We start from the raw sequence: 9,462 nt of genomic DNA, 5'->3' as shown, positions 1-9,462 counted from the left end.
GTAAGGGCAGCCTCAAGGCAAGAGAGCGCATAGTCTTGAAAGGTAGAGAGAACGGCCTTCTGAGAGCAGCGTTTGCGATGTGGCACCTGAGCGAGTCCTGAGGAGAGAGTGGTTCATGGGGCTGCGGCGAGAAAGAAGGAGGGACTGGAGGCCCGTGCAAGCTGAGCAGGGTAACATAGCTCCTCCCTAGATTGACGACTTTCTGGAGGCAGCATCCAGGGACACTGAGCCCTGGATCATTCCACGAAGGTTCCAGCCCACCGCTGGGATTGAAACCCTCAGCCGCCCAGGAAATCTAAGGCCTGCAGGTAGACAAGGATAGAATCACACGGGCCATAACGACAGGCCATACGGACTCTGCAGAGCACTAGTTGGGTGCACCAGGACAGGTTCTCTGGCCTTGTTGAGCCTGCTGGCTGATTTATAAAATGGGATAATCATCGTACTTCTTAGCTCTGGCTGCCGTCACAAAGTACCACTGACCAGTGGCTTAAGCAACAGAAAGTGACTTCTCACCGTCTTGGAGGCTGGAGTGAGATCAGGTTGCCGGCACCTCCGGTTCTGGTCCACGACCTCTTCCTGGTGCGTAGCCTCTTAGCTTTGTCCTCACATAATGGAGAGGGAGCTCCATCCAGTCTCTTCCTCTTCTTGGAGAACAATAATCCCATACGGGGGCTCCCCCCTGGTGACCAGCCTTATTTAAACCCACTCACCTCCCAACGGCCCCCCTTCCAATGCCATCACACTGGGCTTAGGGCTTCGGTGTACGAATTCTAGGGAGGCACAGGCATTCAGACCATAACAAGTACTTGCACGGAGAGCTGTGATGAGCAAATGGAATGGCTCCCTGCTGGGCTTGGTTAGCAGGCACTGGGTACAGCATGGGAACTCACCTGCGGGGGCCGTTATGCTCACTTGTTTAGGGAGTGGGCAGAGGAAGCCTTTCCACAGGCCAGAACCACCAGAGCTGTGCTTGGCAGGCAGTTGCAATGTTTCCAACAAGGGAGTTTTTAGCTTTCACCGGGAGGTAGCTGGGGCCTTGCTCCCTGGTCTCAGGACCCCGCGCTCAGAGGCCTGGGGTACCGCGAGGGGCATTCTTCCTCCAGGCCTGGCGTCAGGGCCGCTCTGGCAAGCAGGGAAAGATTAGGGCCCGCCCTGGTGCAAGAATCCAGGCAGGAGCCTGTGACTAGACGTCACATCCTCACTTGTCTTTTCTTCTGTAACATGGAGAACTTGAGTATAATCCAGAATCACCTGGAGGGCTTGTTAAAGCACAGATTGCAGGGTCCACCTGCAAAGTCTTGGGTTCAGCCGGGCTGGGATGGGCCCAAGAATTTGCATTTCTAACTAGTTCCCAGCTGCTGCTGCTGCTGCTGCTGCTGCTGGATTTGGAACCACATGCTGAGAATCACTGGTGTAGACCATGAAGTGGAGGCTGCAGTAGCTTATTTCCATGACAGTCCAATAATTTTATAAAAGATTGATATTCTGCCCAGCCAGTGTGGCTCAGTGGTTGAGCGTCGACCCATGCACCAGGGGGTCACTGGTTCAATTCCCAGTCAGGGCACATGCCCAGGTTGTGGGCTTGATCACTAGTGTGGGGTGTGCAGGAGGCAGCCGATCAATTATTCTCTCTCATCATTGATGTTTTTATCTCTTCTTTCCTCTCTGAAATCAATAAAAATATATTTTTTTAACTAACAACTTGTTTCAATTGCATTAACTAACACAAGTTGAATTGATTTAATTAATTTAAATTACAACACTATTCAGAAAAATTCAATATCCACCTAGGATTAATTTTAGCATCTTTCTTACCAAAAGAAAGTTTTGAGTTATTCTAAACTTAATAAAAATAACTTAAAGTCAATTTAAAGAAATTTTTCAGATTTCAAAAGTACCTCAGAAAATAATATTTATTGATGTATCTATTTGTTTATTTGCTATTCAGCCTCAATTTAAAAGATGAATCATGAAGATCTGGGAAGGAGAAAGTATGGAGATTTTTTGTGATGCCAGATAAGGATGGTAGTCCTAAAATTCAAAATAATACTTTAAACACACACCCACACATCTTTTTAAATTAATAAACACATTTCAGACACTTTCACTCAGCATAAAATATGTATCATTTTAACTAGAAACACACATCCTTTTGAAATATTAACTATTCAATAATTCATGGAAGCTAAATAATAAAATGTGCTCTACTAAAAAATGGAGCATGCATAGATTATTTCTACATCAACTGGAGAACTTAAAATTCTGGGTATGTCATTACAAAGTAAAGCCGATTTCAGCAAAATCTAGCCTCATAGGACAATTTGGAAGCACTGTACCTGCTTCTGCTTGTTCCCAGCACCAGATGTACAGGTCACCCCATCCAAGAATCTAGGGGCATTACCTGGGAGAGTCTTTTGAGCCAAAACATAATGAAAGCAAAATATCTGTGAGAGGAGCTAACTCGCGTTGTAGAATGAGAACGGTACACATCTCCTCCAGCTGACCTGGGGCGAAAGGCACACAGCAAACGTGGCGTTCTGACAGCCAGCTCCGCCTCCGCTGTGGTCAAGGTCACAGCCCGACCCTATCTGGGCACTCAGTCTCCTTACGTGTGTCTCATGATCATGAAACATTTGACCTTCATCATCATCACTGAAATGTCAGTTTGTTTAAAACATCTTACAAATAGGTGATTATTTCAAAAATTCTTTTAGCCTTTTCATTCAAGGTGGTACAGTGAGGCAACGCTTTGACTCAACACCCTGCCCCATAAAGAAATGGTAGCCCTAACCTATGGTTTGGCTCAGTGGATAGAGCGTTGGCCTGTGGACTGAAGGGTCCCATGTTCGATTCTGGTCAAGGGCATCTACCTTGGTTGCGGGCACATCCCCAGTAAGGGGGTATGCAGGAGGCAGTTGATCTATGTTTCTAACTCTCTATCTCTCTCCCTTTCTCTCTGTAAAAAATATAAAATATATATATTATTGATTTTTTACAGAGAGGAAGGGAGAGGGACAGAGTCAGAAACATCGATGAGAGAGAAACATCGATCAGCCGCCTCCTGCACACTCCCCACTGGGGATGTGCCCGCAACCAAGGTACACGCCCTTGACCGGAATTCAACCCGGGACCCTTCAGTCCACAGGCCGACTCTCCATCCACTGAGCCAAACAGGTTAGGGCAAAATATATATATATATTTTTTAAAGAAAGAAAGCAATGGTAAAGCGTAAAGACAGAAAAACAAAAATAAAAGCTTGAGCTCAAAAACCAGATAAAAATCTCTGTGGGCCAGAAAAGAACATAAATGCGAAACAGTGAACTGAACTAAAGCTGCCGACCTATTGGGGTTGTGTCAGAAGTAATGCCACAGACAACTTGAAAAGGCCCCCACTGGCCAAAGAAGGGACAATTAGGACATCCAAAAACATAACATCTACAAAATTTGAAACATAGAGTTAATATAAAAACATTTTTAAATTGTGAAATTAATGAAAAGGTAATTTTAAAATACTGAAAAAGTAATACTTAGAAAGTTTAGTCACCTTTTGAGAATGCTAAAGAACCCAACCCATTATTCTGAAGGCTGGAAAACAAAAGAAAAAAGTCAAGTACTTATTCAGCTATTCCTATACAAACTGTACCTCAAGGTAACAATCATTGAAGAGGGAAAATTCCCACCTATGAAGTGTTCTTGCCAAAACAAAAAGTCAAACCCGAATCTCGTCAAATCATGTCAAATCTATGACCATTTTACAGGTAATAAAGGAGATGAAAGAACATATTAAACCATATCATGGAGGAAAAGAGAAACTTTTCAGTACATCAGTTTTCTTGATAAACAAATTGTAAGAAAGGAAAATGTCAAAACTTTTTATATATGTGATGGTTTTGAGATGCAGTGCTTATGCTTGAAAAAGGTTCCTACTAAAGTATTTACAGATGAAATGATGCAATGTCTAATTTTACTTCAAAATAATCCATTGGGAGGGTTTGAGACAGTCATATGCTGAGATTTGCAGAAGTTACATCACTAGTTGATATAGAGAGATAGTTGGGGGGCAGGGAGAGACTGCTCAGACACAAGGGGGATTTCATTGAATCTATCCACCTTAGGTAGTCAGTGTAGTTCAAGTACAAGGATCACCTGCCTGCCTGTTACAAATGTGGAATCTCAGGCCACACATTGAACCTTCTCAATCAGAAACTGCATTGAACAAGACTCTGGTAATTTGTGTACGAAGTAAAGTTTAAGAAGAACTTTTGTAGGTCACTGTGAAGAAAATTATTATCCTCCAATCCATGAACTGTTGTACTATTCCATTTATTTAGGTCTACCCTAAAGGCTGTCATTCAGTTGAAAATATTTTCTGATTTTTATTGTTATTTCTTCTTTGTCTCATGGATTATTTAGAAATACATTTCTTAATTTCCACGTCAGTGTTTCTCTGTCTCTCCCTTTCTTTCTCTCTGGTAATTTTCTGGTAATCTCTGTAGTTAATTATCTGGTAATCTCTGTAGTTGTGATAAGAGAATATAATATCTTCTGTTTCATTTCAAGTACCTGAAATTAGCTTTTATGGCCCACTACTAATTTTAAAGATACTTTCCCATATGCGGTTGAAAAGAATTCCACAGATATTTGGTGCAGAATTCTATGTCAATTAGGTCAAGTTTATTAATTATGTTACTCAAAATCACAACACCTTTGCAATTGTCTTTCTGCTTGTTCTGTCACTTCCTGCGAGAGGTGTGTCAACAGCAACTAAGAGCGTCCATTTCTCTATTACCTTTAGTTTCTGTCAATTTTGCTGTATACATTTGATATTATATTATTACCTACAAAAGTAGAATTGTCACATCTTCCTGTGTATCAAACACTTTATCATCCTTTTACTGTCAACTTTTCTGTATCCTTCTGTTTTAGATGAATCTCATGAAATTTTCATACAATTGACAATTTTAGTCCATTTATAGTTTATCTAATGCCTGATTCTTTTAAAGTCTACTGTCATACTCGGTACTCTTTCCCTGTCCTGCCTATGCTATGGTTCTTTTTTTTCCTACCTTTCTGATTTAATTGAAACAACCTTTATTATTTTGTTTCTCTCCCATTAGAAGTTATATACTCTTTTAGCAGTGACTTTGGATAGCAACACCTATCAAAATTATTCTCTGATGAACAAAAGGCCTTAGAATGCTTTTTTTTAAAATGTTTTTTATTGGTTTTAGAGAGAGAGGGGGTGAAGAAGAGATAGAAACATTGATGATCAGCAGCCTCCTGCATGCCCTTTACCAGGGATCAAGCCTGCAACCCGGGCATGTGCTCTGACCCAGGAATCAAACTGGGGACCTCTTGGTACATGGGATGATGCTCAACCAACTACCAGCCAGGCAGAACAGTTTAACTGCCCCTAACAACTTATGTGACATTTTGTCATGTATTTTACATATTTTATTCATTCATTCACTCATTTATTCATTCACTTAAAACCTCACAAGACAACTCTGGCTATTATGGCTCAGTTGGTTGGGTATTGTCCCATGCACCGAGGGGTGACAGTTCAATTCCTGGTGGGGGCATATGCCCAGGTTTTGAGCTCAGTCCCTGGTTGGGGGCAACTGATCAATGTTTTGCTCTCACGTCAGTATTTCTCTGTCTCTCCCTTTCTTTCTCTCTAAAAATGAAAACTATTTTTAAGAAACCTCACAATGCATTATTGTTATTGTTGTTTTATACAATGACTATTAACTTACATTTACTCATATAGTTTCTTTGGGGATGGGGAGAAGGTCTTCGTTCTTCCCTTCATCTCCAGACTTACATCTGGATTCATTTTCCTTTTGTGTAAAGAAAAACGTTTAGAATTTCGTTCTGTGGGAGTCTGCTAATGACGAATTTTCTAAATTTAGTGCTTGCCCAAAATGTCTTTATCTTCATTCCTGAAGGGTATTTCAACAGGCTTAGAATTTTAGGTTGGTAATCATCTTTTTTCAGGACTTTAAAATATGATTTAATTGCTTTCTAGGTATATCATTTCTGTCAGTTTATTACTTCTTTGAAGGCAATCTATTTTTTAAGCCTGTTTTTTAACCTTAATTTCAGTAATATTACCATAATGTGCCTAAATATAATCCTATATAATAAAAGCCTAATATGCTAACTGTCCGGTCGTCCGTTCAACCAATCAAAGCATAATATGCTAATGATATGCTAAGGTCCCTCAACTGCTCACTATGCCGTGCACTGACTACCAGGGGGCAGATGCGTCAACCAATAGGTTAGCTTGCTGATGGGGTCCAGCCAGTCAGGACTGAGTGAGATGGGCCGGACATGCCCTGGAGCCCTCCCGCAGTCCCTCTCCAGCTAGCCAGCCCCAATCATGCTCCAGTGGGGTCCCTCAACCTGGCCTGCCCCCTTTCGCAATCCAGGACCCCCTTGGGGGATGTCGAAGAGCCAGTTTCAGCCCAATCCTGCAGCATAAAAGGCTAATATGCAAATTGACCTAATGGCAGAATTTCCAGTCGTTATCACACACACTGACCACCAGGGGGCAGACACTCAATGCAGGAGCTGCCCCTGATGGTCAGTGCACTCACACAGGGGGAGTGCCGCTCAGCCAGAAGCTGGGCTCATGGTTGGCAAGCGCAGCAGCAGTGGCGGGAGCCTCTCCCACTCCAAGACAGCACTAAGGATGTCTGACTGCTGGCTTAGGCCTGGGGAGCAGGCCTAAGCCGTCAGTTGGACATCCCCCAAGAACTCCCAGACTGCAAGAGGGCACATGCCAGGCTGAGGCACACCCACCCCCCGAGGGCATGAATTTCATGCACTGGGCATCTAATTTTATTTATATTTATCTTGTTTCAGATTTGTAGGTATTCTTTGGGGCTTGATGAATTTCATTCTTTCTCCTCTCCTTATAGAACTGCAATTAAGTTAGAGCTTTTCACTTCACCTTTCCTGTCTTTTACCCTCTATTCTGATTATCCCTTTTGTTTCTCCATGTTTCATCCTGGATATTTTCTTTAACCCATAAGGCAGTTTACTAATTCTCACAACAGCTGAGTCAATCTGCCGTTAAACCCAACTACTGAGATCTTCCAATGTCATCATTAAATGTCCTGTTCTAGATTTCTATTTGGTCTTTTGTTTTAGTTTCCACTTGGCCAAATTTCTCTATCTTGCCCTTTACCACCTTTACCAAAGTAAATATGTTTGCTTTGAATTCTACAGCTGATAATTCTAACATCTGGAGCCCTGAGATCTATTCCCAATGTGTTGTTTCTGTTGGCTTTCATTCACGTCTCCTGCCTGGATATTTTTTATTACACCCTAAATATTATATTTGTAAAATTCCTTGTAGAGATCATTTGAGGCCTTGCATAATGATGTTTCTGCAGAGGGGATTTATGTTTTCTTCACTGGGTGCCTAGAAATACTCTGGATCCACTTCCCATCCACCTTCCTCTGCGCCCAGACTGCAACCCTTTGGAGTCCCAACTCAAAGTCTGGGAGTGAAGTACTAGAACTCTTCTCCACCTTGGTGGGCCCTGGACAACAATCTCTGTTGTGTTAGTTTCATGGAACATCAAAACTATTGCATGAGGCCCTGGGCAGGTAGCTCAGTGGTTTAGAGCATCATCCAGTTACACCAATGTTGTGGGTTCGATCCCCAGTCAGGGCACTTACAAGAATCAACCAATGAATGCATGATCACTTGACACCCCAGACTTTATCTCCAAGAAAAGGAAAAAGCAACCTCAGATCCAGGATCACCTCTCTGAGTCTTGCTTTATCTATAAATCCTTGCCTTGGAATTCATTACTACGTTTTTCACTTTCTAGGATCTTTAAACTATTCTTGACTATTCTTTTGCTAGTTTTTGTTCAGCTCTTCAAATTGGACTCAGCAAGAGGGACAGTCCAGAGGGACAGTCCATTATTAAAAGCAGAAGACAAATATAATTTCCTCCTTTCTTTTCAATCTTAAATAAGAGGAATTAGGAAAACAAGAAGTTTTCCTAAGTGGTTTCTCGATTTATAATTAGCTAATCTAAAGTAACAAAATACTCATTTGACCAAAATAATGTCTTTTAAAAATGTTGATTTAGGTGAAAGGTTATATCATACTATAACTTCCATATTCTTCAAAATCTTAAAACTGCGTTTCATAGCCACAAAGTTTATCATAGTTGATATAACTATAGATGTACACCCTTGTAGTTTTTTAATTGAGATTATGATTTTTAAAAAATGGGTTAAAGAGTTTTTAAAATGGGTTAAAAATATTTCAAAGTTGCTATAACTTTTGTAAACTTTTCAAAATGATTATGTAAGTTTATTAGCCCAAGCGCTATCTAAATAAAAATTGTCATTTTTCTCCCATGATAATTTTTCCATTTTTACTGGATTCAAATTTTAACCATTTAAAGAAATCCAATCTAAATGAAAAAGTATATATTTGACTGAAAAATACTGATTTTTTGAACCTCTTTAAACTAGCATTTGAGACTGAGAAACTGCTTTTGAACCTTTTAAATCTATTCACCATTTAACAAACTTTTGTTGAGCACCAACTATATGTCAAACCCATAAGTATATTGCTAGGTTCCTTTTAAAAACATGTCAAACTCTTGTTCATGTAGTTTGCTGATTTATGTGTCATATTAAACATTAGTGTCTACAACATAATCAGTGAAAAGGTTATTTCCCAGCTCTCTGTGTAATCTGTCTAAGACATCTTTGAAATTTCAATATCTTCTTCATAAAAAAGGAACAAATACAATTGATAGTAAATGACATGAACGTTCGTTTTTACTCACCCAGTAAAAATTATCACCTGTGGCCAAAATGTTTCTAAAGCAGGTCTAGGACTAATTGGAACTTCAAATCTCTACAGCAGGAATGATACTGAATGAGCATCATAGTATTAGATAAAGTCACAGATGCAACCCCTTTTTATAAATGAGGAAACTAAAGTTGAGTGAGAATAAAAGAAATGTTTAAGGTTCATAGGTCGATGCTCAGCCGCTGAGCCACGCTGGCCAGGCTATATAGTTTCTAAAGAAGAAACTAAATACATCTCACACAAATCTCCCTTGCACTGGGAACAACAAAAATGCTTCCCCTCGCCCCCCGCCCCCCAAAAAAAACGTTTCAAAGGGAGGGAATGGTGGAAATAATTTCTCTCCCCTTGTCTTCATTTACAGCAGACACTGGCAGCCAGAGTCCAAGCCAGGAAGGTTATCAGCTATGTTCCAGGTCTCAGTTCCTATCTATACTGCTGGGACATCTTATTTGCTCAGTTCCTATCAATACTGCTGGGCCATACACCTCATTATGAGCAAAAAAACTTCCCTATTTTCAAAACATTCATTTCCACTAAGAGTCAAGTAACATAAGGTTCGCACATATATCTAAAAGCAATGATAATGTTGCCAACAAGAAATAAAATCAAACC

This window comes from Myotis myotis, unplaced genomic scaffold (genome assembly GCF_014108235.1).
Source record: "Myotis myotis isolate mMyoMyo1 unplaced genomic scaffold, mMyoMyo1.p scaffold_m19_p_14, whole genome shotgun sequence".
In the NCBI taxonomy this organism is placed as follows: Eukaryota; Metazoa; Chordata; class Mammalia; order Chiroptera; family Vespertilionidae; genus Myotis; species Myotis myotis.
This window is presented reverse-complemented; position numbering follows the sequence as displayed.